Source organism: Miniopterus schreibersii (genome assembly GCF_964146895.1).
Source record: "Miniopterus schreibersii genome assembly, chromosome: 8".
Taxonomy (NCBI): domain Eukaryota; kingdom Metazoa; phylum Chordata; class Mammalia; order Chiroptera; family Miniopteridae; genus Miniopterus; species Miniopterus schreibersii.
This window is the reverse complement of record NC_138109.1, coordinates 19,749,534-19,773,152: the sequence shown is the minus strand read 5'-3', so window position 1 is coordinate 19,773,152 and position 23,619 is coordinate 19,749,534. Positions and strand designations below refer to the sequence as shown.

The window sequence follows — 23,619 nt, the reverse complement described above, 5'->3', positions numbered from 1 at the left end:
TTGTCAAGGTTTAAAACAGGTAATTTTCCTTGCAGTTTCCTAGGTGTGGAGATGGGGTGAGTTTTTTCCTAGTTCACCTGTACATTAGAGTAGAGAGAGCCCTTTGGGCCTCTAGGTTTATGCAGGGGAGTACTTTCTCAAATTGAGCAGACCCTGTGTTTTACCTTCTTTCCCATGTGCCCTGAGAGATCATGAAAACTGCAGTTCAATTTCACCTGTCAGAAAATACACCTGTATCAGTTATTTATATTGTGGCATAAGACACTGTTCAAAAATTAAGTGGTTTAAATTAATAAGCATTTATTATTGCTCAAAAGTCCTCAAATTGGCTGGGTGGTTCTCATTCAGCTGGTCTCACTTAAGTGTCTGCAGGCAGCCATGGGCAGGCATATATATCTATTGCTCTTGGCTAGGCTCTGTCACATGCTTGGGGTCAGCTGGCTATAGGCTGGTCTAATATGCGCTTGGCTGGGATAGCATGGCTCTCATACACCTCATCCCTCATTCTCCAGCCAGCTATTCCAGGCTTGTTCCCACAGTGGAAGCAGGAGACCCAGAGGAGCAGAAGTATACAAGCCTCTTGAAGCTTAGGCTTAGAACTGGCACACCATGGCTTCTCCCCCACTCTGTTGGCCAAAGCAAGTCACAGTCCATCCAGATTCAAGGGGTGGGAAAACAGAGTCTCTCTTGATATAAGGAGATGCAAAGTCATGTGGCAAAGGACATGGATTCGAGGAGCGGTGAATTGGTGCCTTTTTTGCAACCAATGTATCACAGCTGCCGGGCTAAAGTTGGCTTCAGTGCTCTGCTTACTGCTCTGTTTCTGCCTTCACTTAAATTTGGCTGGTGCATTTTTTTTTTTTTTTTAGCTTATTGGTGCATTTAAGAAGATTTTTAAAAATATATTTTATCTATCATTTTTATCATTTATCACGTTTTTAGTGAGAGGATCAACCAAGCACCTAAACTGCCGCACTGCTTGATTGACATTTTGATGAGTTTCTGCCTCGGCACACTTGTGGCTCTCTATCCTAATTCTCTCTCTCAGTCTGAGACTCTGCTCAAATGCCTCCTTAATGCTTCTTGACTTCTTTGATTGCCCCTCTTCATCTAGGCAGAGCTGCTGTTGCCTCTAGACTGTAAAAGTATTTTGTGCCCATCTCTATTAAGACATGGGGCCTGGCCGGGCGTGGCTCAGGGGTTGAGCATTGACCTAGGATCCAGGAGGTCAGGGTTCGATTCCTAGTCAGGGCACATGCCTGGGCTGCAGGCTCGATCCCCAGTCAGGTGCGTGCAGGAGGCAGCCGATCAATGACTCTCTCATCATTGATGTTTCTCTCTCTCTCTCCTCCTCTCCTCTCTCTCTCCTCCTCTCCATTCCTTTCTCTGAAATCAATAAAGATATATTAAAGAAAAAAAAGACATGGGATTCCTAGTACAGCAATCATAATTTGTGGAGTGCAAGGTTCCTTGCTAAAAAAAATTATTAGGAATTTCAAGACGGCGACAGCAGAGCATTAAACCAAGAGTGGGGATCTATTTACTTATTTTCAATCCCCACTCGAGGATATGTGTGTGTCTTTTACATTGATTTTGGAGAGAGAGGAAGGGAGAAAGAGAGAGAGAGAAACATCGATTTGAGAGAGAAACATGAATCAGTTGCCTTCCTTACATTCCCCAACTAGGGGATCAAACCTGAAGCCTAGGTATGTGCTCTGACCGGGAGTTGAACCCACAACCTTTTGGTGTACAGGATAATGCTCTACCCGGCCAGGGCGAGTGGGGACCTTTTTAAGTGTGGGCTCTGTGTGACTGCACAGCGCACACTCCCATGAAGTTAACCCCGACAGTAATTATTGCCTTTCATCTCCATCTCCCTTATATGTCACTGGATGGGCCTGAGAGAACACTTTCAAGGTGAGTGTGTCTGCTCCGTCTTTATGCCCCAACAGGCTAGCAGGGTGCCAGGTACAGTCAGCAAATGGTTGTTGAATGAACAAACGAAAACTATACTATGATCTAAAACACATCAAGTCTTTGATAACAGCTTAAAGAAAAAAGTAGAAAATCATATTAAATGTTCCTCTCCAGTTTAAGATGCTTCCCAATTTCAGAATACTTAACAAAATGTACATCTTAGAACGGAGGAAACATGGTCGTGCCTTTTAGCCTCTTACATATAGCTGTTCTTATGCTTCATGGAAAGCGACATGCTTCCTTCAGTTCTAAAATGGGTTCCTGGGACCAACTTTCTATCTTATTTTCTCCGATATCTGCTCTTGGCTGATCCCGGAGTTGGGAATTATCTGTGCCCTTAGCTCATGATTGAAAAGTCTTGGTTGAACTGGTTTTGTAGGCAGCAGGAGAGGTGAGGAGTCTGCCAATGTCCCACCAGCCTTCTAGGTTTCCTTGGGGAAGGGCTCTGCAGACTCCTCTATGTTAATTTATGTCGTTTGGCACCTTTAAACATCTCCCTGGGGAAAGAAGAAAGGGCTTGGCTCCCAGTTTTAACTCTTCGGGGCCTGTGACTTCTACTTTCTGTGCCTCAGTTTCCCCCTTTATACAAAGAGGAGAGCCAGTGACCACAAAGCGGCACAGGGAGAAAGGAATTGTTGGGCGGGAACTACTTCAGGGTCTGCTCCTAGAGAGGAAGACAGTCCCCCGAATCCACACCTCACCCCTCCAAAGCTTTCAAGACCCGAGAAGGCGGAGCAGGAAGGGACAGCGGAAAAGGGCTTTGAGGGTGCCCAACTTCGGGTGCCTGAGGCAGCGTCCCCTCGCACCCACCGTGGGAAACAAGACTCCAGAGCCAGACCCTCCCCCCCATTGCAGCCCCTCCCCCTGCGGCTTCCCCAGCGCGGCCCCCTCCCCCCATTACAGCAACGCCCGGGCGCCAAGAAGGACTCGGGCCAGGGACTGCTGCAGTCGGCGCTCCCCCGCCTGCGGGCTCCCGCAGCCCCGTCCCGGCCCCGCAGCCTGCGGCCGTGCCGCGCACGGTCCCCTTGCCCTCCCCGCCCAGCCTCCGCCTTGGCACAGCCCCTGGCTCGGGGCCTAGAGGTGGGCGGGCACCGCGGTCACAGGTGGGGGCCCCGGCCAAGTCGGCAGGTTTAGCGGGGTTCTCCCTGCACACCGGGGATGCCTCGGCCGCGCGGCCCGGGCGTGGGGGCCGCTCTCAGCGGCTGAGGCCGAGCACAGCGCCCCACACTGGCCGGGGCTGGCCCGAGGGAGGGGCCCCTTGAGCCGAGCGCCAGGGGCTGAAGTCGGGCAGCTGACCCCGAAAACCTGAGGCAGGGTCTCCGAGGGGACGTGCCTGGGGGGCTGTGTGTGACACGCAGGGGGTGCCTGCCTCGGGGGGCGCGAGGACCTGGCTGTGAAACTGTGCGCCCGTCTCCCCGGCAGCCGGCCTCTGGCTTCGGTCCCGGTGCCTGGGCGGGCTGTGCGCGGCCGTGACACCGCGCCCGGTCCCGGGTCCCCCGGGCTCCAACCGGCGGTCCCCCAGCTGGGCCTTCCCAGCGCCGTCGCTCGGCGAGGCGCGGGCCCCTCGGAGACCCCGGCTGCAGCCCGCCCGCGGCGACCTCGGGCCTCCGGGGTCCGGTGCGGGGGCGGGGAGCTCGGTCCGCCTCCCTCTCCGGGCTCCGGGCTCCGGGCTCCGGGCTCCGGGCTCGGCCGCCCTGCGCGGGGGCGGGGGCGGGCGCGGGCGCGGGGGCGGAGCGCGCGGGCGGGATCCCCCCGCCTCCCCTTCCTGGTCCCCGGGAAATCCAGCCTCCGTGGCTTGGCCGCCTCCCGCTCCCGCGCCCGCTGCCGCTCGGCGCTCGCTCGGGGCTCCGCAGCCGGCGCGGCCCCTCCGCCGGGGGCTCCGCAGCGCCGGGCCCGTCCCTGCGCGCCCGCCCCCGCCGCAGCGCCCCCAGCCCGGGCCGGCGGCACCATGTAACCCGGCCGGAGCCCGCGCCGGGCCAGGTAAGCCGCGGGGAGGGGTGGGGACGGGCCGTGCTCGCCGCGCCCTCTGCAGCGCCCCCCGTCTCCGGCCTGGCTGCGGCCCCGGCGCCGCCCACGCCCCGGGCTCCCGCGGCCTCGGCTCCCGGCTCCCGGCTCCCGGCTCCGGGAGGGGCGCAGGCTGGGCCTCCTCCGCTGCCCCCACCCCCGCCCCCGCCCCGGCCTGGCGGCCCGCGGGCCTGACCCGAGGACGCGCGGAGGGACCACGCGGAGCGAGGACCGGCTCTCCCGGGGCGCCGCGGGGTTGGCCAGCCCCGGCCCGGCCCGGCGCGGCTGGAGCTCGGGTCCGGGAGGGAGTAGCCGGCTGGTTGTGGGGGGAAGTGGTGGTGTTGGGGAGATCCGGAGAGAAGTTTCCTCGGCAGGTGTGTGAGTGTGAGTGCGTGTCATGTGTCTGATGAGTGTGTGAGTGTGGCACCGTGTGGGTCCGTGGGTGATTGTGTGTGCCAGTGAGTGTATGCAGTGAGTGTGTGTGTCATTGTGGGCGAGTGTGCGCGCGTGTCAGTGGGTGTATGCAGTGTGTGTGGACATGTGTGTGAATGAGTGTGTGTTGTCACCGCATGTGCCTGTGTATGTCTGTGAGTGTGTGTGTGTGTGCCGGTGTGACTGTGTCTCTGTGAGTGGGTCCAGGTGTGTGTGGCCTTCATGAGTGTGTGTGTGTTGGCTGTGTGAGAATGTATCTGAGCAGGGTTCACTCTGACTCACCCACATCTGGGATTCAATCTCTCCCACCTCCCCTAGGGGATTCCTGGTGGTGGTGAGGGGGACATGGGACCAGGAGATCAGACTTTTCAGAGGTCAGATCGTCCCCTCACTGGGGACTCCTATCCCTGCACCCCTTTAGACAAGAGCTGAGTTGCACTCCCCACCTTGGTCCCCACCTTCACCTACCTCATGTACTTTCTGGGGTGCTCTAGTTATGTCCTTGCTACATGCTGGGGCCCCTGGCAGTCGTGGGGCCTCAGGTGAGCTCAAGTATGTGCGCTTCTTCTTGGGGCCTGGGAACTTGTGTCATCTTAGTAATGTTTCGCCAAAGAACCTTCAGAACCGGGACCTGAGGAGGCCAGGTGGAGGCTTCTGCCCTGTTCTTAGTCATCAGAGCACGTGGATGTCCCCCAGACCTCCAAGCCCTAAATTTCCAAGTTCTAGGTCATTGGTTCAGCCTACTGGCTCTAAGTGGGTCTGTGCTGAAGCTCTCTGAAGTAATAATAATAATAATAATAATAATAATAAAAAACAGTGCCCTTATATCAGTCCAGGGCTTTTGAAAAATGCTTCCCTCTCAACTCTTTCTTCTTATGTCCCCAACAGCCCTGGGAACCAGAGCCAGGTTAAGCCATATGAAATTTCCAATATTCAGCCTTTTTTGTTTTTTACCTACAAAAACAGCAATTCTGTATAGTTCAGCCTAATATAATGCCAATTTGTAGATGAAGATGTTGAGGCTCAGAGATGAATTGCATTTCCCATAATCCCATGCTGCTAGTCAGTGGTACAGAAAGGCTCCAACCCAGGTCTCAAGGAGCAGTGTTGGGCCAAGGTTAGAGAGGGTACTCCCCGCTGTGCGCTCTCTGACCCTGGAGGCACTGACCTCTACCTCTGCCCAGCATTCCCTGAGTGCTGGGGCTACTTCTGCACCCAGCCGCCAAGGCCTAGGTGGGGAGAAGAGAGGAGGGAGGGGAGGGAGAGGCTTCATGAGTTGGCAGTGAATCAGGGTCTAAAAAGAGAGTCGGGAGGGCTAGGGTGGCAGGTGCTTCTAAAAAGAACTTGAACATAGGATGAACATCATTAGATACCACCCCCTCATGCTCGACCCCCGCCGCCCCACTGATCTGACAGGCAGTGCCCACTGCATTTTATGCCAGGGGGCTCATGTCCAAGGAATGAGCTTGTATGTAGCTGTAAAATGATGGTTAGGGGAGGAAGCTTAGAATTAACTTGGTCCAACCTCTTAATTATCCAGTGAAGACACTGAAACCCAGAGGAGGGAGGAGACTTGCCCAAGGTCACACAGCAAAGTTGTGGGTTCCTGGCTAGTCTTAGCCCAGGAACTTTATAAACCTCCATGCTGCTTTCTATTCCTGGAAACACCTACCCTCTCCCCATGCCCATCAGAACTGAGCATAGATTTGGGAGAGAAGAATTAAAGACTCAATAAGCCTACAATTACAGATCTTTTAACCTGGGACCCCTTTCCAAAGAGAGGGAACTACAAATGTTTCTGGAGATGGGGATTCCTAGCCCCACCCATCACCAATGTAGACCATGGACTTGTCTTGATTCTTGCTGGTGAGGGGCTGGAGCTGCTGCAGGCCAGACTTTCAGACTTTGTTCTATGGCAGCGCCAGCTTTCTGCTGCTGCCTGGCACCTCACATCATCTCTCTCCAGCTGATGTTGGGGCTTGAGTTGGCTGAGCTACATTTTCTTTCATCCCACCCAATTTCTGATGCATTTTGCCTCTAGCTGGCCTGGCAGTTCCTTTCTTTATGGGTTCCTGTTGGGTAGAGAAACTTCTGGGGCTTGTTTGATTTTGGAAAGGTCTGCAGTTACCCTTAAACCCTTTCTAATTAAACCTTCCAAGAGTCTACAGTAAATGATAATGATAATTGTCCCCATTTTACAGATGGAAGGCTGAAATTCAGAGGGGGTATCTTGTTTGTTTGGTCTCTCAATGTACTAAGATCAGTAGAAGAGGTTCTTGGAGTAAGGGGACAAAGGGAGCAAATGACAACAGAAGCTTTTGTCTAAAGGGGCTTGTACAGAGCCCTTCCAGTGTCTTACCATCCCCATGGTCAGGAAACCTTTCCAAGGCCTGATTTCTTTCCCACTTGGGCTCAGAGCTTTGTCTTTCAGTGGAGGTTGGAAGAACAGCTGTGTACCCTTCCCTGTACAAGTATTGTCTTGATTCCCCCTTCATCCACCCTCCCTCCAGTCTGAAGGCTGCTGGCTCAGCGGGCCTCCTGCTGTCTGGGGAGTCTGGGTTTGAGCTGGGGTGAGGCAGTGGCACCATCGTTATGGTAACGGGCTGCCAGCTCATCGTTGCTAATAACTTGTCAAGTCCCTGGGCTCAAATGCAGCGTGCCTTCCCACCAGCCCTTCTCCCCATGTCACAGAAAGAAAAAGTGAGGCTGTGAGGGAGGGGCCTGTGAATAAGGGAGTCTGGGGAGGTGGGGAGCTTTATCCTTGGGGTTGTAACTGAAGAGCCGGGGGGGGGGTCCCTTTGGGGCTGGTTTACACATACAATTACATAATTTGCATATGATTGTCTAGGCTGTTACATGTCAGTACACTCAGAACATACTTGAATAAACCTGTACATGCGAAGCGACACATTCACATGCTTTTACACAGCAACCTATAGGCACACGTGTTTCCAAGCATCAGAACATGCCTGTGTATGAATACTGCCTCTGCCATCTGCACATAAGGCACCCAAGAAATCTGGGTTTGTGGGGGTGTCCAGGTATGTGGGTTGGGATCTGATCTTTTTCTGATGCAGCTTCAAAGTGTCTTGTTAACAAAGGGACAGAATAGTCCCAGGGTTCCTTCTGCCTTCCAGCCAAGAGCTCAGAATGGGAGTGGGCTGGGGATGGTGTGGGGCCCCCAGCTCCCAGCTCCCAAAGGCCCCTGCCTCTCTGCCCTTTGAGCTCAGGTATCCTCTGCCCCCTCACTCTCTATTCTTTCTCATCCTCTCCTCTTCCTGTGTGTAAATATTAAAGAGCTGAGCCTGCAGAGCTGATGTAGACATGGGGAGAGAATGAAATTAAAAAGGATTCCCTCACCCCCATCTCAACACCCCCACCCTGCAGTCCCCCGCTCCTGCCTCCTTCCCTCTCCTCTCTCCTCTCCCCATCACTCAGTGCTTCCACATGTCTCTCCTCCCCCCAGTCCAGATGGGAGCTGGCTCCTTCAGAAAGGGGGCTTAAAACTGGGTGTGGGGAGCTACTTCTCTCTGCCTCCCCTCACTACATCTGCCTACAGGGCTGGGAGCCCCCACGTAAGTATTTCTTCTATTTTGGGGGTGGTGGTTAGGAAGGAAAGTGATGTTTAGAACCAGCTGTGAGTGGCGTTGAGAGGCTCAGGGCTGAGAGGAGGTGGGTGGGGTCCTGTCTCTAGGCTCCCTCAGGGAAGCCTCGTGTCTGGGTTTCTTTTCTCTCTTTGGACAGAGACTGAAGGGAGGGGTACCAGAGGCCTCCGGTGGATAGGAGCGAGTATGGGAGAGGCAGGGGGAGAGGGGCTTCTGTTCTACAGAGGGTGCCTGGCGGGGTTAGCCTGTTCCTTCCCGGCAGGCCGGGGCTCTGGCGACGCGGCCCACGGTCCCTGGGAGCTGTCCCGAGTGCTGAAAGGGACTCGGAGGGGACGCGCGCCTTCGGAACTGTCCTGGGTCCTGAATGGGGTTGCGTTGGGGTCCGATGATGGAAAGGGGGTTGGGCCGCGCTGAGGGCTCACTAGAAAAATTCTCCCAGATGACCCACTTTCCAAGGACAGAATTCCTGAATGGAAGCATAGATTTAGGGGTCCTCCCTCTGGCTTTAGGCCTCACAGTTATTAGTGGTATTGGGGAAAGGGGCTCCTCTTTCCCTGTTTCAGTTCCCCTTCCCCAAACCACCCTACTGTTAGTGTGGGGGTAGGAATGGAGGGTGATATTGTGGCTGTGAGCTCTCTTCTCATAGGTAGTTTTTAGTACAATAAGCTTTGGGGTACTTGCACCAGCCTTTCTCCTAGTGGGTCTCAGAAGTTCGGGCTCAAGGCAATTCTGGATTAGGAGAGGGTAGGCTTTGCTGGTTGGGCCTGGGGTAGTTAGAGCTCAAAAGTTCAGGATAATTTTGTTGACTATGTGTGGCATCCCCCTGCTCACCATACTGTGAAATTTGGGACAGGGTACAGTAAAATATCTTGCAAGCCTGTCTTATGCTCTGCCCACCCCAACCACAGCTCAGAGCAGCTTTTGGGAGAGGCTTTTATTGGGGAGGAAGATTTCCAAGCAAAGGATTTCAAGGAGTGGGTGGGGTTGTTCAATGCCATGGAGCAGAGAAGGAGGAGGCTACTGGAGATGGGGCAGTGGGAAAAGAGGAAGAGCTGGCAGAGAAAAAATTCAAATCAGAGGGTAGGGTCTGGGTTTCAGTCCTCAGTTACCTTGGAAATCTTTTCCCCACCAACTTAGAGTCAGGGTCATCTCAGTTTTCTGAGTTCTTACATTCCGTCTTTGTAACTCTGAAGGGAATAGAGGAAGGAGTTATTTCTCCAGGCCCCTTCCCTTGTCATCCCAGGGGTATGAGAGCCAAATGTCAGGACATGCAGATGAGACTGTGGGGGAACAACAGGCAGGAAGGGTTGATGGCAGCTTTGCCTTCCATCCTCAAGAGCACAATCAAATATTCAAATGGGATCCTTCTTGGGGGGAGAGGAAGGAGAGGGTTTCCAGATGATGCTGGCCAAATTTAGGTGTGGCGGGAAGTTCAAGAAAAGGGGTTGGGCATCTAGGGACCCTAAGATGAACCCCTTTTCAGATGTGACTTCTAGTTAATAAAGAACCCCTCACCCATCATGTTTTTGATGTAACTCATCAAGTTGGTTCCTCCCATTCTCTAGCTACTTGGGAGGAGCTGAGTTTTCCTATGCTGTGGGTGCTGGGAGGTGGTGGGTGTGGGTGTGGGTGCCTGTTTGGGGAGGGGAGGTGTTTGTGCTTCACTCAGCTCCCTTGGTTACATAACAGCTTTGATAAGACTTTACTTTGGAGCTGCTGCTACTGCCTTGAAGCAGTCACCCCTCCACCCCCACGTGGGATGCTGGATGTCCACCCCCTTCTCTCTGGCCTCTTGGAGAGTCCTGCTATTCATGATCCACTGTTCCAGCGGCAGCTTTCCTGCTGGGAGGTGTCTTCAGTTTGCCTCCCTGCTTCCTAGCCGGCTCCTGTTTTTTTGTTTTTAATACTTGCTTTTTTTGTTATCTTGAGCCCAGGTCATCTCCTTTACATTTTTAAGCCTCCGGGTCTACCCTCTCCTTGGCAGGGCCCTTGGACTGGGATGGGAAGAGTTCACTGAACATCATGAAGCTGCCCTCTAAGGAAGAAAGAGGCATCCTAGGAGGTTTTAGGGCCCAGAGATAATTTTCTCACTGTTTATTTCTTTGATCCAATAACTGTTTTGGAGTCTGGGAGCAGTAAACCATACCCAGAGGTACTGGGAGGAAGAACTCTGGCCTTGATACTTTCTCTTTGTTTTCCCTTTTAGAATTAAAGAGTTGTATATATCGAGGGTGGGGACTGACTCTTGGGCATATTCTATCGATAATAGAAACAACTTTCCAAATGGAGAAATGGGAGACTGGCAAGAGTAGAGAGCAAATGTAAACTTGTGATGTCACTTGGAAGGAATATGGACACTTGGCTTTGTGCATAGGACGGAACCCAGAGAGGGGCTGGATGTCACTGCTATCCCAGTGCACGTGCATGTATACTTCTGTCTGTGAGTGGATATATCACTGTGTATATGCACATACATATGTGTGAGTGTGCTGTATGAATGTGTACAAACATTTATGAGTTTGTATATTAGTGGGCACACATACATGTATATATGTCTGTATGACTTATGTATGCATCCATGTTTATATGTGACTGTGAAAGCAATTACTTAATTAAACCTATATGTATGTATGTGTGTGGTGCTCATCCAGTGATGCATATATGTGAGTGTAAGTATGCATATGAACATACATGCGGGAGCACATATATGCACACATGAGTTAATAACATATGACTATGTTTATAAGTTGAGTAATACACGTGAATAAATGTGACAAAGAATGAGAGAGAGAGAGAGCAAGAGAAAGATTGATTCTGACTGAGCATCTAGGCTATCCGAAAGTTGTTTTCCCACAAGCTTGAAATTGATCCACTCTGATGCCTCTGACTCTCCTCCAGTCACAGGAACCCAGTTCCCCACCACCGTCCTTATGAAGGGAGTTTGCGGAGGAGAAACCTATGCAGCCTTGGGGACAGCTGGGAAAGGGAGCCGAGCCTAAGGCTGATCAGAGGCTACGGTGCTCAAGGGTTTATGTGGGGAAAGAGTTTGGGAGCTTGAACATTCACATTCCTACAGAGGTTTCAAGAATCAAGCAGAACCAGTTGGGTTTTGTGGATGAAAGGAGTAGGGATTGTGGATAGGCCCAAGTGTGTGCATAATCCTCACACATATGGGGCATGTGGCAATATGTGTGTACATGTATATGTGTATGTTACTTTCCTGTGCCTTAATATGCATATTTCAAAATAGATGCACTTTCTAACATGTACACACTTGAAAAAACCTATAGGAATGATATCAACATAGGGATTTGTTAACATGTGCATACATGCTCACTCACATGTATGAACAGAGTATGCCAAAGTATGTGGGCGTATGCCAACACTGGCCTGACTGCAGCCTGTGACTGCATATATGTGCACCTCACTCACCCAGCTTAGTAACAGCCTGTAAATGTCCTGTTTCCATCACATGTGGCTCACCCAGTGCATCTGTTCATTCAACCAATGTTTATTTTATGACTGTGACATGCCACATACTGTGCTGGACACTGGGGATGGTCCTTGACCTTAGGTAACTTACAATCTAGAGAAGATGAAAAAGCTGGAACCAAGTAAGGAGAGTGTTAAAGCAGGTAGGAGGGCATAAGTGTTCATCAGGGCCAGTGGGGACCTATGAGGGGTAGGTCAGTTCTGGAGTGGGGACGGGAGGGGTTTGGTAAAGGATCTGGAGGAGAGGAGGCCTTTGAGTCGGGGCTTGAAGGTTGAACAGGTGTTCATCAGGTGAGCAACTGTAGGAGAAGGTGTTTCAGTGACAGGAAATGTCCCCAACTGGTCTCCCTACTTCCACCCTTGCCAGCCCCTCCTCCATAGATTCTCCCAAAGAGCAGCCAGAGTAAGATGAGGTCCTGCCTTTCCCATGGCTTTCCATCTCCCTCAGAGTGAAGTACGGAGTGCTTAGTGGGGCCCAAATGACATAAGTGCTGTGTGTAAAATGCCCGTGGTGACCTTCCCAGGCTCAGGTGCCAGCTCTACACAGTCCCGCCTTGAGGCCATTGTACTGGCTTTTCCCTCAGCCTGAAATGCTCTTCCCCTAGATACCCATGTGACTCGCTCCCTCACTTTATTCAAGTTTTTGCTCAAAAGTCACCTTTTGAGAGACCAAAGTCTATCTTCAATAACTCCTTGTCATTCTATGCCCTCACTCCATTAAAAAAAAAATTTAGCACCTACCACCTTCAGTATTTCATATATTCGTTTATCATATTTTCCTCACTAGAACATAAACTTCTTGAGAGTGGGAGCTTCCCTTGTTTTGTGTACTGCTGTGTCCACTGTGTCCAGAGGAGTTCCTGGCTTAGAGGAGGCAATACATACTTGTTGAATGAACAAATTTTAGGTAGATCACACTGGTAGCCGGTGAGGAGAATGGATGGAGCTGGGCCAAGATGTGAGGCAGGAAACCAGTTAGGACCTGTCATAGTAGCTTTGGTGAGATCCTAGGATGAGAGCAGCCTGATGCAGAACACTGGCAGCTGAGGTGGACAAAAGCAGATACAATGTACACGCACGCGCGCTCATGCACACACATACACGCACACACGTGCACAAGAATATATTTTAGCCAGTCAGTCTGTCTTAGTCAGTAGGGAAGAGTTCGGAAGGAAGCAGAAGCGTCTTTACGTGAATATGTGGTATGTACGTCTTGTGTGACACCCTCCAGCTAACCCTGCTGCCGTTCTCTCTTCCTTTTGGATCTGGTCACCACCACCCCACACGTGCTAACCCCTGCCAGCCGGGTGCAGAGGGCTGCCGTGCCCAGGTCCCCCTGGTTCTGTTCAGTTAATGCTACAGGGCTCCCTGTGTCATTAGGGAACGGGTAGGGAGCAGGGTCCTGAAAAGTGGGAAGGCTTTAGGAAGTCAGAGCCAGGGAGGCTTAGAGACACGTGGAGAGAGGCATGCGGACCCTGAGAAGAGTGCTCAGAGTCACGGGAGCTCAGGCCTGGCCCAGACTTGCTGAGGGCAGATGGGGTGGGAGCAGGACAGCATCTTCAGACAGCATCTGCAGGCTAGCCCCTGCCTCCTTTGCTCCTCTCTCCCTCTCCCTCTCCCTGCTTCACTGCTGCTCCTCTCTCCTGACGGGGTGGGTGCCTTGGCCAAGCCTGGGCTTAGTAGGGAGTGAACGGTCCCCCAGTCTGTGGTGTGAATCCAGGTATGGGGGACACTCAGGGAAAGGGGGCCCAGTTTCTAGAGAACAGGCTGGGGGTTTGGTGGTAGGGAAGGAATCTCTGCGTCTCAACTTTGGCTGTTTTCCTCTCTCCCAAGATAGCCTGGAGAACCGAGCTTCTGCTGCAGAAGGAGGAACTGAGTTTAGACCCCAGGCAGCACCGATCGGCTGCCAGCATGAAGGGACTGAGGCTTAGAAGGTGGGGAAAGCTGAGAGCAGAGTGGGTGAGAAATGGAGGAATAAGTGGGAGTTGTGGGTCAGCCCCTCCCTGGCCCCTGGGGAGAAGGGGTGCGTCCAGACCGAGGGTCCCCTTTGAGAGTTCATTTCCCAGACCCCATGCCCGCGTGCGCCTGCGATGCCTCGTCCCCAAGAGGTCAGTGCTGGAGCCCCGGCAGGCTCTGGGTTCTGGGGTGTGTGGGGGCCTTCTGCCCACCCCCCCTGCCCTGGACCGGGGCGGGGGCGCTGCAGCCGCTCCCCTCCCACCTGGGCTCCGAGCGTGGGGGTTGGGACTAAACAGCCGCCAGAGCCGCCCACCTGCCCGCGGTGTCATGGCAACGACTCTGCTCACGTGGACCATGGGGAGCGGGAGGAGAGGAGAGGAGACATCGCCACGGACGTGAAGGTGGGAGGGGGCTCCTCAGGGTCCTGCGTGCTGGAGCCCCCTCCCTCCAGCTGGGCCCGGCCCCAGCTCCCTTTACCCCAGGCCCCCCAAGGGCGTGGTGGGGCTTGCGCTCCAGTCCTGGCCTCAGAGTTTGCATGTCCTTGGGTGTCCTGAGTATGATGACCTTGGCCTCCCAGGGCTGGGGGCCTGCGGAGTTCTGGGGGAGATGGGGCTTCGGCACGTGCAGACCTCTCCTTCTTCCCGGTCTCGGCAAGTCCAGGATGGTGCCTGGGGCTGAGGGGATGAGAGCCCGACCTACTTTTCCATTTTCTCACTATTTTTCAAAAGAAAAATGACCCACTTTTCAGCCAATCGGACTGGAGCCTGTTCCCAGGCTGACTGCCTTAGCCCCCCTGCCCAGGCCTCTACCCCATCCCCAGCCCATTAGCCACGTGCTGGACCCACTTCCTGCGGGAAGCAGGTGCCCTTGTGTGGAGGGGTCCTTCCCTGCCATCTGCGCCAGGCTGGGAGGGGTCTGTCCTGACTGGAGCAGGAGTGTACCAAGGCCCAACTGAGCCTACCCTCAGCTCCGCTTTGGGCAGACCCCTTTGATGCCCACAGTCCTGGGCACTTTGAGTGTCCTGTCCACCATCGCCATACTCTCCCAGGACTCACCTTGTGGAGGGGCAGGTTGGGCTCTGGGTGTGGTGGGAGGACTGTACCCTCCTCTCACCCTATTAGTGGATAGTGGTGGGCTCTCATCCCAGCCTTCTCCATTTCCACCTGGAAAAGGAGGGCCTGTGGCACTGGAGAACCAAGTCTGTCTGTCTGTCTGTCTGCCTGCCTCTCAGCACCCTTCCCAAAGAACCCTCCTAGAGGGTTCTGTTCATGCTTCTCTTTCCCAGCCCCTCCCGCCCTCTAGGATATTGGTCTGGGCCTCAGAGCCCCCTCCCTCCCTCAGCTATATTGGCCTGGCTGGCTTGGGGGGTGATTAGGGATTTAATTATTTAGTTTCTCCAGCTCAGTAGATTAATTCCATCCATCACAGGCAGGCTGAGCCTTCTACCCCTCTCAGGGCTGCCTGGCCAGCCCCAGAGGGAGGGAACATCATTGCTCACCTGGGGCTAGTATTGGATCTTGGAACCATGGATAAAGTTCTTGTTGGGGGAGGATTTGGTGTGTGATATTGAGGAGATGTGAGTGCCTAAGTGATATGAAATGAAGACGTCTATCTATTGTATGGGTATAAACATGTGGACATGTATGTAAGGTTCTGTATCTGTGCAGCTTCTGTGTGCACAGCATCAGTGTCCATTAGATGAGAATGAACATGCATGTGAACCCGTGGGACCATCTGCATCTGTGCACATTATGTGATGATGACTGTATATGTGGGGATGGGTACCATGTGAGTTGTGTTGGATGACTCTGTATGGCTGTGTAATCGGCCTCTGGATGAACATACGTGTTCGACTGTGAATAAGCAGTCTTGGGAATATGTATGCCGATGTGTGAGGTAGGCATGGGAGGGGTAGAGGTTTCTGGAGGCTGAGTGTTGGACCAGGGCTCACAGGGGGTCCCACCTGGTGGCCTCATCACACCAGTTTGGTCAAAGAGAAACACTACCTTAGACGTGCCAGGACTTGGTCTCTCTGTGGTTGAGAGTGCCGGGGCCTGGACTCAGATCCAAATTCAAATTCCTCTTTCATTGCCTGTTGTGACCTTGGGCAATTCTCTTTACATTTCTAAGCCTCAATTTCCTCATCTATAATGTGGGAGTAATAATGGTATCTAATGATAGTTGCAAAGACTACATGAAAGAAATGCATCTAAAGCATTGAGCATAATGCCTGCTCAGTTGTAGCCATTCTGGACCTTAGACTTCAGAGGTTGTCTGGTCTGAAATGTGTTTCGTGCTTGAATCCATCCTATACCTGCTTCCAAAGTGGCCCTCCAACCTCTGCTCCCATGCCTCCCTGGACAGGATACTCCCAGCTCTACAGGGAACCACATCACACTGGACCAGCTCTGCCTGCTGAGGAGTCTGGTTCAGCTGCAGGAAGTCATTTCCCTTCTGCCCTTTCCTGTTTCTCTCCCTCTCCCTATACCCCAGCTGAGGGGTACTACCTCTTGATGCCTCAGCCACTGATCCTGAACTTATTGAGCACCTACTATATGCCAGGTCCTGTCCGTACAGAGATGGATCAGACGAATACTAGTTTTCAAGAAGATCACAGTCTGCAAATATTTACCCTACTGTGTTGAAGTATGGGACCCAAGATGAGGTAGCAACTCCTGTGTCCCACGGTTGATGGGGAGGGCACTCTTAGGGAAGCTTTGTTAGAAGAGAGGATACCTGAACTGCATCCGAGGGCGAAGTTGGGAGGAAAGGCCTTTTGTATGGAAGGATCTCACAGTCAGTGCTGCCCCCTCTCCTCATGCTCTCTCCCGCTGCAGTCCTGGCTACTGCTAAGCCCAGAATCCAGATATGAGAGCAGGGGCTAAGGTACCCTGGAGGCTGGGGCAGGATCAGGAAGAGTTGAAGGGTGGAGGGCGCCACCACATGAACCTAGCAGTTAGCCAACTCACTAGCTCCGAGGGGTCCTGTGGAGCTCAGTCCTGTGCTTGACTCCTCTGTGAGAGAGCTCAGAGGAGAAGACAGGCCCTGGCATAGGAAGCCCCTGTCCCAGCTCACAGAGAGAGCTTATAGGAGAGTGTGTTAACCCAGGAGGCAGTCCCTAAGCTCTGGACTCCATAGGAGAACCAGACGTTTGGGCCAAGGGGTAGGAAAGGCCTAGTCTGGGTGGGAAGCTGCTGCCCAGTGGACCTTGCATTGGCTTGGGGTCTTACCTGTTGTCCTCTGATGGCCTGGAAGGCTCAGGTCTGGCAACATCCTGGAAGCCAGGGTAGCACCAACCCAAATCTCATCAAATACATACAAATGAAAGAAGGCACTATGGTGCTAAGGTCAGGAGAAGCCAACATTTGGAAATATATGCGCCAGTTGCTTTGGGTAAATCAGTTTATTTACTCATTGCTACAACCTTAGGAGGTAGGTATTGTTATTCCTGTTTTACAGATGTGAACACTGAGGTTCAGACAGATTAACCAAATTGTTCATGGTCATGCAGGTAGGCTGCGATATAATGGTTGAAGGCAGATGATCGTCTTTCCAACACCCAGCAGTGAGGTCGCTGGCCTTCCCTTCCAGATCCCTGAAGTTGTAAGAGGGAGCACTGAGGGGGTTGGTGGGGTCTACAAACCAAGGGCCTCGAGTTCTCTCAGATGCCACCATCTTTGGCCACCAGGGTTGCTTGGCTGTCTCTAGCATGCTCATGGGGTGGGAGGCTGGATTTCTAATACCAAATCCTTCAGGGGCTCTCTGAAGTCTCTAGAGGAAAAGGAGTGGAGGTTCTTTCTGTGGGCTGTTGGGCACAGGAGTAGAGTGGGTAAAGACAGCAAGCGAAGACTTTCATTCATGCAGTGGATCATTTTTGAGCACTTGTTCGTGCCAGACATTGTTATAGATACAGAGAATATACTGCAGTGCATGAGGCAGATATAGTTCCTGCCCTCCTGGGGCTTATATTCTGCCATGGGGAGGCATACTATAAACATGTAATAGATAAAGAAAATAATTTCAAAGAGCAATAAGTGTTATGAAGGCAATGAAACAGGTGTTGTAGAGAGTATGTGGAGGATGGGGCTCAACTTTAGTGAGTGGTCAGGGAAGGCCTCTCTGAGCCGAGGCCTGAAATTTGAGACAGAGGAAGCCATGGGAATATCTGGGGCAGAGCGTTCCAGCAGAGAGAACATCAAGTGCACAGCCCCCTGAGGTGGGATCTTCAAAGAGATTATAGGTAGCGTGGGTTATTCACAGACTGAGCACTGTCCAATGGGTTCAGGAGATGGATTTAGATTTGGGTCTGCCTAAATGTCTCGAGTGTTTTGGAGCAGTAAGTCCATTTTCTGTGAAATTCTTACCTTAAACCCCTAGGAAGAATTGATTAAACAGGTAATAAAGGTGGATGAAAAAGACCCCAGACCTCTCTCCGGTTTTGTTTCTTTATTTTCTGGGGCAGTGAGAGTAGAAGGTGGTTTTCCTTTGGGGTCCTAAGGGCCCGGGTTGGGCGCAAGGCATAAGGAGTTTTCAGCAACAGAGCTGGGTAGGGGGTTGAGAGAGGCCACAGGCGAGGACACCAGCCCAGCCACAGTGATCCTGCCAAAGGCAACTGGGCAAAGCCAGTGCTGAAATGTTCAAGGGGGCTCAGGCAGAACTGGATACCGGAGGAAGTAGGGGGCTAGGGGAGGATGCTTATCCATGGGCTCAGGAGTGGGGGCTACGGGTCAGAGGCTCTGTGTTGAGGCTCCCCAGTAGCTAGTAGCCCTTTCACAGTGGACACAGCCCCAGCCACCCCAGCTGCTGTCAGGACGTGGGTGGGGGGAGTGGGGGACCAGACAGAGAAACAGAATCCTGGCCATTGTGGTAAAGCCAGCACAGGGAAAAGGGATAGCTAGGCAAAGCTGGAAACTTTGGGGTCCCAAGGGCACACATGGTTCACCCACAGGCATGGAAAAGCCCAGGCCTACAGCAGCCAAATGAGTTCCAGGCTTCACCTGCTCTAAGTCGTGCTATGTTGGAACTGGTATGGGGATGACCTCATAGGCTCCAGTGCGAAGGGACTAGATGGACTGATCCCCAGCAAGAGAGCAACTGTGCCCCTTTGCTGCCATCTGGACCATCAGCTCCAGTATAGCTCTCCAGACAGCTTCCTGAAGGAGTGAATCAGTTAATATTTGATATCTGAAATCTCTATCTCTGCCCAAGACATTGCTTTGTGTCAACCTCTGAGACGCTGACATTTGTCAAACACACCTGGATCCCTACGTGCCCAGGTGTGGGCAATCCTGGGTAAGAACTGTTTTTCCTCAGCAGAATGCCTTTGATCTTATATGGCTGCCCCAGAGAGATTAAGTGACCTACCCAAGGACACACTGTAAACCAGTGGAAGTCATGAAAATGAAAGCACAAACAATGACTGATGCCTTTATTAGCATCCAGCATGGTACAGTACTAAGGGACTTCTGTGCTTTACCTCGTTAACCAGCCTATCATTAGTGCCTTTCTGATGGCTCTATTATTATCCCCATTTTACAGATGAGGAAATAGGCTAAGGGAGATGAATCACCTGCCTAAGTACACATAGCTAGTAAGTGAGTGGAAAGGGACTTGAACCCAGGATCTACACCAATAACTGCTTTGATCCAGGGAGTCTGTGAGTCACCTAGGTCTCCAGGAAGGAGAATCAACTGATCTGGCTGGGCAGGGCCCTGGGGGAGAGGAGAGCGCCCTGACTCCTTCCTCTGCAGCCCTTTTCCTTCCCTCATTTTCGATTCTTTCTTTCTGGAAGGTAATTGCTTGGGGCAGTGACAACCTCCTGGTGAATTACACAGCTGGTTTCCCAGTGAGATTTGTAACAACAACCCCGCCAGCCTGGCGGCCCCCAGCAAGTTCCGGTTTAAGAAACTAATTGCTGGATTGTGTAGTTGGTGCTAAATTGGGTAATTTCTTGGTGATGGCATGTGTGCCACTTCTTCCATTCCCAGATAGATTCGAGCTGCATCAGAGAATCTGTCACACGCGGCACCCTCCCAGACTCCTTCACTCCCCACTCGCCAGCCAGCCACCGGCAATGGCAGAAGCGACTGCTTTCCCGGGCCCAGAGGTTCACTGTGTGGGCAGTTCTCTGTGTCCTAGGATTGTAGAGAGATGGCATGGAGCAGTAAAATGGGGAACATCACACCAGCACCCAGAGTTGTCACAGGGCTGCAGGAGCTTCCTTTATTCTGTGCTTATCTGACCTTGGACTTGGAACAAACTCAGTGCTCACCACACAGGGGAAAGGCTAAACCACACTCTGGTTAGCTCTGGAGTATGTGGTATGTGGGAGGTTTTTTGATTTGTTTCCTTAAAATTCATTTTCATTACTGTGTTTACTTCAGAATGGCGTTTAATACGTTTGGCTTCTCTGGGCTGGCATCCCAGGTGGGAGAAAAGCTAAGGCCAAGTTGGAGTGAGGCCATGCTGGGTTTGATTTCTGGCTTTGCCACCAACTCTGTGGCCTTAGGTGGGTCAGTTAGCCTTTTCAAGCCTCAGTTTTTTCTTCTGTAAATTGGGAAGGGGGGATAATATCTATCCCTTGCAATAGTTGTGGGAATTAAATAAAATGTCCTAAGTGAAAGGATATTGCTCTTTGTAGGCTCACATTCACTCAACAAACACCTGTCACATGCCAAGCATTGTTTAGGGGTCAGGGATGAGGCAGCGAAGATGGATGAGATTTCTGCACTTACATGGAGCTTACATTCTAGTGGGAGAGACAGACAATCTCTGAGTCAGTCAGATGGAAAATGGTAATGATTTAAGAGCTATACAGGCCCATGGTGCCTTGAGAGCAAACAGCAGGGGGATCTGACCTAGTCAGGGAGGCCAGAGAAAGCTTCCCCGAGCAAGCAACAACGGGCTGAGATCTGAAGGGTGTGTAGGAGTTAGCAAGCAGAGGTGGGCAGGCAAAGCTTTCTGGACAGGGGGAATAGGCCCCATGATGGGAGGGATCCTGGGATTGCAAAAAGACTGGCCTGGCTGGAGCAGAGGAAGTAAGGGGGAGCGTGTTGTGAGAGGAGGTGGAAAAGTAGCAAGGGCCAGACCCTGCAGACCTTGTTGGATGGGTAAGGGTGTTTTATCTTAAGAACATCAATAAGCCAATGAAGAGTTTTAAGCAGAGAAGTGACATGATCAGATTTGTGTTTTCAAGTGACTGTTTGGATTGGATCAGGGTTAGAACAGAAGCAGGGACAGCAATTAGGAGCTTTTGCAGACATCTAGGCAGGAGGTGATGTTTCTGAGGTAGTTGGATTAGTTAGCAATGCTTTCTGCTACAAATACAGAAAATCTGGCCAACAGTGTTTTAAATAAAGAGTTTATTTTTTTACCACATTTAGGCCTGGAGGAAGGCAACTGCTGGTGGTGTTGGTTCCATGGCTCAATGACTCTCAAGCTACCATTTCTGCAATTCTCTAGGCTTTTCTCTCATGGTGTCAAGACAGTTGCCCTAGCTCCAGCATCATGGTTGTTTTCAAGCCAAGAAGGAAGGGGGGAGAATGGTACTAGCAAGCTTCGCCTTTTTTTTTTATTACAAAGGCAAAATTGTTCTTAGAAACCCTCATTCAATTTTTATATACATTTCATTAGCCAAAAGTGAATCATGTGTTCTCTAGTTCCAAGGGAGGCTGGGAAAGGGGAAAGGAAATTGAGAATGAATTTTAGCTAGTCAGCTAACAATGATTTGGTGGATATTAAAATAAGTGGGCAGATCTATTGTTAGGAAGCAAAATCCAGAGGACTTGGTGATGGATCGAATTATTAGTCTCCTCTTTGTTTTTCCTTCTTATTAATTATGTTCAGTAATAAGATGGCATTAGGAGGAATGTGATCGTAAAACATAATACAATGGAGAAAGCCTGTATAATTAAATCGATATCAATTAAATCTTTTGTGTGTATGTGTTAATCACCACCCAAAGATATCTTTTCCATTGATTTTTAGAAAGAGTGGAAGGGATGGGTGGAGGAGAGAGCGAGCGGGCGAGCGAGAAACATCAATGTGAGAGAGACACATTGATCGGTTGCCTCATGCATGCACCCCAACCAGGGCTGGGGATCGAACCTGCAACCCAGGTATGTGCCCTTGACCAGGAATCGAACATGCAATGGGCCGACGCTGTAGCCACGGAGCCACACCGGCCAGGGCTCTTCCACTACTATTAATCATGCCCACAAAGCTCGCTCTTCTTCCTGATATCCCTGTGCCTAATAATGGCATCATTAGTCTTCCAGTCACTTGCTGCTGCAAAATTTAAAATCGTCTTCCTTTCTGACTCTCTCTCTCCCACCTCTTGAAAGTATTTGCCGAACCTTGAACATCTGCTGGAACTCTCCTACCCCACCCCTCAGAATTCCTTATTTGCCCACCTCTTCTGCCTTTGTGCCTGCTGTTTCCGCCTCTTCTGCCTTTGTGCCTGCTGTCCCCCCTCCTTTGTCTGTGGAACACACAGCCATCTGAGACTAAAGCTGGGAGAACCATCTTGTTCCCAGCTCAAACACACTCTCCTCTGGGAAGTCTTCCTCAGTTTCCCTCTATTGCGTTCGGTCTCGCTCTAATCTGAACTAGCCTAACATCGTGGTACCTCTTTCCAGCACAGTCATTTATTCATCTACATAGTGAACGTTTATTAAGGACCTGCTCTGGCCAGAACCCTGAGTTAGGTGCTCGAGATCCAGAGATAAATAGGGTTTGGTTCCTGCCCTGCAGAAGACCACATTCTGGTTGGGGAGACAGAAGCGGAAGCAGACAGTTTCAATACAGTATGATAGCTGCTTTCATGGGAGAAACCAGGGTGTTATAAAAGCCCAGTAGAGAGGCATAACCCAGAATAAGAGTGCAGAAAGTCTTTGAGAGAAGGCGGGGCTTAATATGAGCAAGTGGGAGAGGGGAAGGGTTGGGGTAGGGAGATGGATGAGAGGAGATTCTAGAAGGACATCCTGTGTAAAAATACAGGGACCTAGAATACCCCTGTTATGTAAGAGGTTGCTCCCCTGTTAGACTGTGAGCCCCTCGATGACAAGGATCACACTTACATCACCTCTATACACTTCTCAGAATCTTGTTTATGGTAGCTGCTGGACAAATTTTTGGGGAATGGAATCATATTTGAGGGCAATGATTTGAGCCAAATGCAGTGGCTCAGCACCATGGACAGATCACCAAGACACCTGCAGTTGGAGGTAGTCCAACCTGTACGCTCATTTCCATGTATTTGCATAATGAAGCCAACCTCATTTCCCTAGGGGTCCAAAGGCTCTGCATCATGAAGGATACAATCAGTCCTGGTGTGGGGGGTTGGGAAGGGAAATGGTCAAGGCCAGAAGCTGGTTCTCTGAGGACTCTGGGAGAATCTCTGCCCTTTGCTCTTCACCGTTTTCTCTTTCATCAGGAGCCAGTGGTCCTGAGCCTTCTGAAGTTAGGATTCTGCCTGGTGGTGAGGATCCTGACACCAAGGATGGGACACCCAGGATGGTGAGTGGTAGGAGAGCCTGGGAGATGGGGATTAGTTTGAGGTTCTCGAGTCAGAATAACTTGGATATGAATTTTGATTTAAGGTGACTCACCCACTCACTGGCTTTGTGACTGTACCTTTGGAGCTCAGTTTCCTCCTGAGTAAAGGTGGATAATATCTACATAGAGGAGGTCAGTGGGATTAGAGAGTATTAGTTATGCACGGTACCTGGCACATAGCAAGTGCTTGGGAAACAGTAGGAGATGTGCCGTGAGCAGGATCTGGAGGAAGCCTGAAACGTGGTGGGTACTGGGAGGTGGTGGTGGGGAGCAAGGGAAGATGAGTCTTAAAGGGGCTGTTGTGTGGATTCTTTGATGCTGTCATCCCCTCCTAGTCAGCAGATGGCCCAGGAGCCTGGTCTGGGGTGAGGGAGGGCACCGTCTGCCAGCATCTCAGTCCCTGTACCTCCTGCCGTCACCCCCTCCTGCCAAAGCTCCTGTCCTGGCAGCTCTGGAGTCCCGATTGGAGGCAGTTCTTGCTGAGAGCTGACCTCTCTGTCCTGTAGCCTTGACAAGCCTGCGATGGGGGCCAGGGGCACTGCTTTCAACGTTCTCTCTCCATCACCTCCCTGCCCTGGGAGCCCACTGTTCCTGGGAG

General features: G+C 51.8%; 1 protein-coding gene across 1 annotated transcript in view; it reads left to right on the top strand.

Annotated features, from left to right (window-relative positions):
• The first annotated feature begins 3,870 nt into the window (after positions 1-3,870).
• The window catches only part of DLGAP3 (DLG associated protein 3), a 53,271-nt gene continuing 33,522 nt past the window's right edge, over positions 3,871-23,619 (top strand). The window contains exons 1-2 of the mRNA XM_081145691.1: positions 3,871-3,957; positions 22,900-22,982. The gene's annotated coding sequence lies outside the window, so the exon portion shown is untranslated. The remainder of the gene's footprint in view (positions 3,958-22,899; positions 22,983-23,619) is intronic.